The 9,072-nt window shown below is 50.5% G+C and overlaps 1 long non-coding RNA gene across 2 annotated transcripts; it reads left to right on the top strand.

Moving 5' to 3' along the window:
* Positions 1-211: 211 nt before the first annotated feature.
* LOC112662461 (uncharacterized) lies at positions 212-5,107 on the top strand. Of its 2 annotated transcripts, none has more exons than XR_003138565.3 (3): positions 212-703; positions 1,721-1,941; positions 4,875-5,107. It is a non-coding gene; the product is annotated as an uncharacterized LOC112662461 (long non-coding RNA). The 2 variants fall into 2 exon arrangements; XR_007401762.1 differs by lacking the exon at positions 212-703 and adding an exon at positions 749-1,433.
* The last annotated feature ends 3,965 nt before the right edge of the window (positions 5,108-9,072 follow it).

Raw genomic sequence — 9,072 nt, 5'->3', positions numbered from 1 at the left:
CCGAGGTCCCAGCTCTTTTCCTGTCCCTGAGGCTTAGGTGGCATTTCCACCCAGCTGAGTCACCAGGGTTTTTTCCAGGTGGGGATGGTAATTACCAGCCCAGCAGAGCTCAGAGTTCCTTTGTTGCTCGTGGAGGCGGCCCTGGGCTGCCAATTTAGGAACGAGTCTCTCCCCGTAGGTGTGTCCTCAAAGCCTATTTACGGGACGCACAGAGAATCCTGGTCACTCGACCCGATGCACGAGATGAATTCCCAACCACAGATGTGCATTGAGAACGGGGACCACGGGCCTTTGCGGCCTCCCGCATCTGACCGGCAGGCGCTCTAGGTGCCCCCATCAGAGGAGCATCTCTGCAGGAGATGCAGCGTGAGCCCACTCCTCCTAACAGCCCCGTGAGGCAGGCTTTACGATGATGAGCCCCACTGTAAAGACGAAGGGACTCAATGTAGGGAGCTCGGGTCACTTTGTTCCTCACCCTAAGGGATTTACCGAGCAGGCAGGTCAAGAAAGACACCACAAATCCAGAGGCTCTGAGGTAACACCCTGCACATAATCACGGGGAGAAAGGAGGACTTGGGGGTACCTTCATTCAGCCGTTCAACAAACCCTGGACTCAGCGTGAGGTAACCCCCATTCTCGGTTGGGTTCTCCCCAGGACTCCTGTGTCCCACACACCCCTGGTGCTGATTTGCTGATGCCCTGGGTGAGTCACTTCCCTGCCTCTGTTTCCCCCTTTGGGTGACCACACTGGCTTCCAACACTGTTAACAAGGATGCGGTGGGCAGGGGGAGGTGGCAGGCTCAGAGTATGAGTTCCCAGGGGAGGGGTGCAGGCCTCCCCCTGTGATTTATTTCTAGCTCTGAGGCTGGTGAACTCCTCCTAATCCCCCTGCTGAAGTATGTGCAGTGCCTGTGGGTTGTCACATGCATTAATTATCCGCTGAAGGTTATAAACTGCCTCTTGCTTTGGCTCGATCCGTCTAAAGAAAAGGGCTTTATCACCGTCGCAGTTAAATGCGATCACACAGAGCTGGAGAATATGGAAAGGGGATCACTGAAGCCAAAGAATAAATGATGTTTCAGGAAAAGCAGAAGAAGTGGATACGGAGACCAATGGGGATTTAAAGTGATAATGCGTCCGGTGACATAATTGGGGATTCTGGGGTGTTTGGGGCTGGAGAGAGGCAGGCACACAGGGAGCCAGACAACAGGCCCCGTGGCAGGGAGCAAAAGGTTTGATCCTGGGTGGTGTCCTAACCTCTCTGTGCCTCAGTCTTCTTGCTCATGAAATGGGACAGTAACCACATGGAACTTGAAAGTGATGATAAGAGGATACAGATCCGTGTGCCTGGAATCTAGCAGGGCTCAGAAACCACAGCTATTGTCAGTGAGGGTCACAGCAGAGGAAGCAAAAAGTGGATATGGAATTAATAGGTGCGTAGGATGAGTTTCATTTTGTTGGACTAAAATGGAGCTTTGTTTTAAATGTCCCTGTCTCGGGTACCTGGTGGCCCAGTAGGTGAAGCATCTGCCTTTGGCTCAGGTCACGATTCCGGGGTCCTGGGGTTGAGTTCTGCGTCAGGCTCCCTGCGCCGGGCTCCGTCTGCCTGCCACCCCCCTGCTTGTGCTTTCTCTCTCTCTCTCCCTCCCTCTCTCTGTCAAATAAATAAATAAAATGTTTTAAAAATATAAATAAATGTCCCTGTCTCATTTGTTTCCAGAACTATGCAGCACGTGGACAGACCGCCGTGTGATGGTAAATCTAACAGGCTCGGAGGAGGGGAGAACCCTGACTTGCAGTGTTTGCCCGTTTCCACGGGGCGCATGTTCTCACCGCGGCCGATTTCAAGCTCCCAACGTGACGGGACTGAGCGCAGTCAGGAGGAGGGCTCAGCAGCTCGTCACGTCGTTTCCGTGGATTTCCGCGCTGCGGGTACAACAGGTGAGAGCACAGATGACAGCAATACGTAGAAAAGTCATCAGAAAATGATGAGTTGGGACACCTCAGGGGCTCAGTGGCAGGACGTCTTCCTTGGGCTCAGGGCATGATCCTGGGGTCCCGGGATCGAGTCCTACGTCAGGTACCCCGCATGGAGCCTGCCTCTCCCTCTGCCTGTGTCTCTGCCTCTCTCTCTGTGTCTCTCATGAGTAAATAAGTAAATAATTAAAAAAAAAAAAGAGAGAGAGAGAGAAAGTGATGAGTTTGGGATATTTATTACCTTTTTTTTTTTTTTTTTAAAGATTTTATTCATTGGGTAGCCCGGGTGGCTCAGCAGTTCAGTGCTGCCTTCAGCCCAGGGCCTGATCCTGGAGACCCAGGATCGAGTTCTATGTTGGGCTCCCCGCATGGAGCCTGCTTCTTCCTCTGCCTGTGTCTCTGCCTCTTTCTCTGTGTCTTCCATGAATAAATAAATACAATCTTTAAATAAAAAAAGATTTTATTCATTCATTTGAGAGAGAGAGAGAGCGAGATAGACGGCACGTATGAGTGGAGGGGAGAGGCAGAGGGAGAGGGAGAAGTAGACTCCCCGCCGGGTGGGGACACCAAGGCAGGGCCACATCCTAGGACCCCGAGATCATAATTCTCTACCCGAAGGCAGATGCTCAACCAATGGAGCCGCCCAGGTGCCCCTATTACCTTTGTTTTTGATATAATTTATTTATTTATTTATTTATTTATAAACATTTTTTATTATTTACTTATTTATGATAGTCACACAGAGAGAGAGAGAGAGAGGCAGAGACACAGGCAGAGGGAGAAGCAGGCTCCATGCACCGGGAGCCCGACGTGGGATTCGATCCCGGTTCTCCAGGATCGCGCCCCGGGCCAAAGGCAGGGGCCAAACCGCTGCGCCACCCAGGGATCCCTGATATAATTTATTTAATCGTAGGGTTATGTGATTTAATTGTTACTGATGGCTGTGTTTGGCAATCGGCTCCAGAGTCCTAGGAACCTCCCAGCTGGTAGGAGCTGCTTGGCGTTCCTAGTAATCACAGGGGCCCTGGGAAGGGGCAGAGCGGAGCCAGCGCGGCGTCTTCGGGCTCCCTTCCTACACCCCCCGGCACTGTGATCTGAAGCCCCTGGGGTGCTGGCCCCCCGGGCTCCTAGGTGGTGTCTCTGCCTGCGGAGCCCCTGGTGTCTGGTCTGGTATTCAGCAAGAGCTCAAGGTGTGGCCACCACTTTTCTTCAGCTCCGACCTGGCCTCCTTAACTATTCCCGCCTTGGTGGCAATGAGAGCATAGAAAAGTCTAGAAAGGGAAGAGGGAAGAGGTGGCAGGAGAGCCCACGGGAGAAGCTAGTGGAAGGCAGAGCTGGATCCAGAGGCTCTGGGCCCTTCTGAGATGGGGACTTTCTCCAGGAGGAGACCCAGTGGGGGTCCCTCGGGCTGCCTTCTGAGACTCGCCCCACGCCAACCCCCTCCCCGCAGCAGGAGACTCTCAGCGGCCAGAGGATGGTGGGGATCCCCTCCTGCCCAACCAGGCTGAGCTTGGTCATGTGACCTAGAGTGGCCACCTGGGTACACCTGTCTGGGAGCACGTGACTGCAACTCAAGCAAGTGGCAGGGAGATAAGATCTCTGCAGCAGAGCAGTGAGGTCATTGCTCGTCATTTCCCCTGCCCAGTCCCAGAGGGCCCCTGGGTCCTGCCCAGTGTTCATCCTGCTTCTCTAGCTTCGCTTTGGCTCACTGAGCCCCCTGGTATTTTTTTTGTGGCAGATCCTCTGGGTGACCTTCTCAATTTCATCCATTTTTTAAAAAAAGATTTTATTCATCTATTCATGAGAGACAGAGGGAGAGAGAGAGAGAGAGAGAGAGAGGCAGAGAGACAGGCAGAGAGAGAAGCAGGCTCCATGCAGGGAGCCCGACATGGGACTCGATCCTGGGACCCCAGGATCATGCCCTGGGCCAAAGGCAGACGCTGCACCACTGGGCCACCCAGGGATCCCTTATCCATTTTTTTTTTAAGATGTGTAATTTGCTGGCCAAAAGAGTTCATTCCCCAGCCTCTCTCCAAGTTGGTGTGGCCATGAGGAGGTCCCTGCCAAAGGGATATATGCACTAGTATTGGGTGGGACTTTCAGGAGAGTGTGCAGTTTGGTCGTCTCTCCCTCCTCCCTCCTTTCCTTGGAATGTGGAAGCAATGGCTGGAGCTCTAGCAGCCGTTCTAGACCATGAAATGATCTGAGGATGGAAGTCACGTACGGTGGAGGTGAAACAGAAAGAGCTGGGGCCTCTGATGAGTTTACGGGGGGGGTGTCTTCAAATCAGTTCTCTTCTTCCAACCCCCGGACTTTGTTTGTGTGACAGAATGAACCCCTGTGTGTTATCCCTTTTGCAGGAGGGTGTCTGCTAATCACAGCTGAAGCTCTTCCTCCAAGTGTGCCTTCCAGTAAAATTCCTTTCGCTTATGATCACCGGGGTTAGTTTCCATTCTGGTAGCTTCATAGCTGAGTCCTGACTGACTCACAGTCCATTTGTCCTTTCCCCCACAATCTCCAGCCTCACATCCTTGCCCCAAATGCCTTAGCCACCTTATCAGTGACCCACCAGAGCCTGGTTCCTTCCCAAAAGACAGATTCTCTTACACGCTGTGTATACTGTGTCCTTCCCTGGGATGTCCTTCCCTGACCTTGACTCCATCTAAGATCCCCCACACACAAACAGCACCTCTGTGTCAGCATTGCTGGGATGGCTCCATGTCATAATTACCTGTTTATGGCTGTTCCCTCCAGACCCGGCGAGCCGGTGTTCAGCATGCTGTGTGGCACGTCCCAGGGGCTCAGCACAACAAGTGGTGTGAATGGGGGAGCGAACGTTGCAGACACGGGAGGTGGGTTACAGCTTTCTAATGAGACCCATCAATCTCTTCCCACAGACCTGCTGCCTACCTGGCTCTGTTTTTTGCTTGGAGATTTCTGTGTGTCATCTGGGCTGGTTTCCTGCGGCTCGATTCTGTGCCAAACACGAGCCTGATTTTGAATGGATGATGTCAGGCTTGAAGGTATTTTGGACGTTCACAACATCCCCAAGAGCAACAAAATAAATCAAGTGGTAGCGGATTATCACCCAAAGCAAAAAATAAATATCCATGAGTCCATACTGATATAATGATTGAATGAATTAACACACGGGGAAGAAGAGACAAATATCCCATGCAAAAGAACTCCAAAGAATTTATGCAGACACTCTGTCCTCAGGGAGGGTGATTATGTCTCCCCACTCTCCAGGTGTGGGCTAGACACAGTGAGTTTCTTCTAAAGCATACAGCCTGGAAGGGAGGGTGGGGAGAGAGGCTTTATGGTGGGGAAGGCTGGTGGGTGATCAAGGCCAGTATCAACGGTCCTGTGTCCTGTGTTGATGGTGCGAGTGATTGACGTGACGGCAATGGCTCTCTGTCTCTGGGGTCTTCCTCCCAATAAACCGCAGCCCTGGTCTAATCAGGAGAAAGCCATCCCAGACACATTCCAGTAGTGGGTGTTGCTAAGAAGTACCCAACCAGCACTCTTCCAACCTGTCAAAGTCATCAAAAACAAGGAAAGTCTGAGGAATGGGCACAGCTAGAGAGGAATCCAAGGACATGTGATGATGAAACACAGTGTGGGGTCCTGGATGGGGTCTGGATGGGCAGAGGAAAGATGTGAGGTTAAAACACGGGAGATCAGAATAAGCTAGGGACTTTAGTTAGTAACAACGCAGCAGTATTGGTTAATGAGTTGTAACAGATGCATCACGCTAATTTAAGATGTTAATACGAGAGGAAAGTGGGCCCAGGGTCTGTGGGGACTCTACACTGTTATCTCCATTTTTCTGTAAATTTAATATTGTTCCAAAAAATAAGGGCCATTAAAAAGAAGTATCATATACCCAAGACTTGGGAGAGAAATGACAGTAATAATTTCTATTATTATTTTTTTAGAGGGGGGTAGGGGCAGAGGGAGAGAGAATCTTAAGTAGCTCCATGCCTGACACAGAGCCGTGTGTGGGGCTCGATCTCATGACCCTGAGATCATGACCTGAGCCGTAATCAAATGTTGGAGGCTCAACCGACGAGCCACCCGGGTCCTCAATGATATCTATTATTAACTGATGTTATTATGTGTCCGTATTCTCTGTGCTTCTCCGGCTAACTGGGGGGCAGCCAGATGGGGAGGACACAGCCTGGCCCAGGGAAGCCAAAGGAGACATGGCAGCTGGCTCAGCCCCAAACAGTCCTGCGACGGGAACCCCCTGGGAAGTTCTGAGCGCTCTCCCATCGCAGCACCTTGGCTCTGACGGCCTTTTCTCTCTGAGACAGTAGGGAGGTACATTCTGGGAAGGAGCCCACGGCCCAGGAGGGAGAGCACCCTGCGGCCATGACAAATGTGGGCAGGACATGTTCTGAGAGAAGAGCGGGGTCCTCAGGGGCCAGAGGAGGGGGGACCCCTGACATTCCAGCTGCCCATCAACCCTTGCCTTCCCTCTGGCACACACTCTGTCGGGTGTGATGTGCTTTGGGTGAGGCTTAGTCTACCTCTAGGTCCATGGCGGGCACAGGGCCTCCCCCTGGCCGAACAAAGCCAGGAGACTTTGTGGACACTTGGAGAAGAGGCAGACGCTCCCCAGAGGTTGCTGAGGGGATGAGATGACGCCACTTCGCCATCACAAGCAGAAAACCGTGTGAGACTGGAGCCTAGCACTTCGGGTTGGGGAGCGAGCATCCTCGAGAGATAGGCCTCAACCAGTGAGGTTCCATGAGTGAGTGAGTCTACTACTTTATTTATTTATTAAAGATGTTATTTATTTATTCATGAGAGACATAGAGAGAGGCAGAGACCTAGGCAGAGGGAGAAGCAGGGACTCAATCCCAGGACCCTGGAGTCACGCCCTGAGCTAAGGGCAGACGCTCAACTGCTGAGCCACCCAGGCATCCCTAGTACTTTTTTTTTTTTTAATAACAAAGTACAATCCAATGATTTTTAGTATATTCAGAGTGAATGCAACCATCACTGTGACCTCGGTTACCATGGTAATTGGAGCAGTTGCACGTGGTAATTAAAGAGTATTTAGTGGGGGCGCCTGGGTGGCGAGGTTGGTTAAGTGTCCAACTCTTGGTTTCTGCTCAGGTCGTGATCTCAGGGTCACAGGATCCAGCCCTGAGTTGGGGCTCCGTGCTCAGCTCAGAGTCTGCGTAAGACTGTCTCTCCCTCTGCCCCTGCCCCGACCCCCTGCTCTTTCCCTCTAAAATAAATAAATCTTATTTTTTATAAGTACACTTTAAATTTTGTGATGCACAGTAGTCCCAACTGCTCTCACTGTGTGCAGACGTGGGCAGAAGCAGCATACGTACATGTGGACAAGAAGCAGCACACGTGAAGGGTGACACCACGCTTGATATTGGTGGCTGCAGGGATAGTGAACACTAGGGGTGCCTGGCTGGCTTGGTCGGTAGAGCGTGCGAGTCTTGATGTTGGGGCTGTCAGTTTGAGCCCCATGATGGGCATAGAGATTACTCAAAATCTTTAAAAAAAAAAAAAGACTACTAAAATGTATTTATATTTTATACAACTGTAATGAGTTACAACGTAAAAACATGATGTTAAAAATATTTCAGTCTTCTCTAATTTTGACATAAAATTTTGATCTTCTTTGATGAATTAGCTTTCCGTTTGATAGAACATTTGAAGTAGAATTCACACAACAGAAAGAAAATGATTGCCTTATAAACAAATGAAAATATTATTAATTTTTTTATTGTTTACAATGCCTTTAATGCATACTTTGGCGAAAGCACATTCAAATGTGTAACTCTGGATGCAGTCACATCTTATTTCTTTTTCTTTTTTTTTTTTTTAAGATTTTATTTATTTATTCATGAGAGACACACAGAGAGATAGAGACAGAGACACAGGCAGAGGAAGAAGCAGGTTCCGTGCAGGGAGCCCGACTTGGGGCTCGATCCCGGAACCCCGGGCTCACGCCCTGGGCCAAAGCTTGCGCTAAACTGCTGGGCCACCCGGGCTGCCCCACATAGTATTTCTGACCTCCCACACCAGTGCTGTTGATGGTGGTATTGGTCTGCACGCTGTTACTGGTCCACAGGCAGATAAGTCCAGGCATTAAGAGCTTAGAGACTTTCATAGCAATTTGACAGTCTTTTTATGTCCTTTAAATCTAATAATAAAAAATCAGGGCTTCTATTTCTGTATGTCTCTGCTTTAAAAAAAATCTCATTTGTTTCTAAAATTCATTTTTATTGCCTTTTACAAAAATACCAGTCTAGAATAGAATGGAAGAAAAAAGAGCTGTCCCTTTTGGACAGGCAGTTTGGAAACCCTGCTCTAGGTCATCAAGAATGGATGCAGGCTAAGGGCGCGATGGAGCAGAAACTTTGAAACCAGAACGCAGGAGAGAAAAAGCAAAGCTGATGAGATAGGACAGGTGGCAAGTCTTCACTGGCCATCTGTTCACCTTGCAGATGCTGGAACGTGGGCAGCCCTCTGTGCTGAGCATGACCTCCCACAAAAGCTGCCAGGAGGACATTGCTTTAGCGGGGATTTAATACTGATCAAAGCAATGGAAATGACTTTTGTCCAGCCCACGATAGGAACGGGTCTGGGGGAGCCCCTGCGACTGCACCATCTTGGCCAAACCAGGATGTGCTGGCTGTTCACCCCAGGGAGAAGGCGAGGGACAGCCTCCCCTGGACTCTGTCCTGGTTGCCCCCCCTGCTGTGGGAGGCCAAGGAGCTCAGTCACTGAGAACACAACTTGGGAGCTACACAAGCTGTGTTCAAACCCTGTCTCTGCCACTTACTTAGCTGGGTAGACTGGAGCTGGGTAGTCATCACCTTCTGGCCTCAGCATTATCCATGTGGAAAATGCTCTTTTTTTTTTTTTAATTTTTTTATTTATTTATGATAGTCACAGAGAGAGAGAGAGAGAGGCAGAGACATAGGCAGAGGGAGAAGCAGGCTCCATGCACCGGGAGCCCGATGTGGGATTCGATCCCGGGTCTCCAGGATCGCGCCCTGGGCCAAAGGCAGGCGCCAAACTGCTGCGCCACCCAGGGATCCCGAAAATGCTCTTTTTTAAAAA

The sequence above is a fragment of the Canis lupus genome, chromosome 13 (assembly GCF_003254725.2).
Source record: "Canis lupus dingo isolate Sandy chromosome 13, ASM325472v2, whole genome shotgun sequence".
Classification (NCBI taxonomy): Eukaryota; Metazoa; Chordata; class Mammalia; order Carnivora; family Canidae; genus Canis; species Canis lupus.
This window is presented reverse-complemented; position numbering and strand designations above follow the sequence as displayed.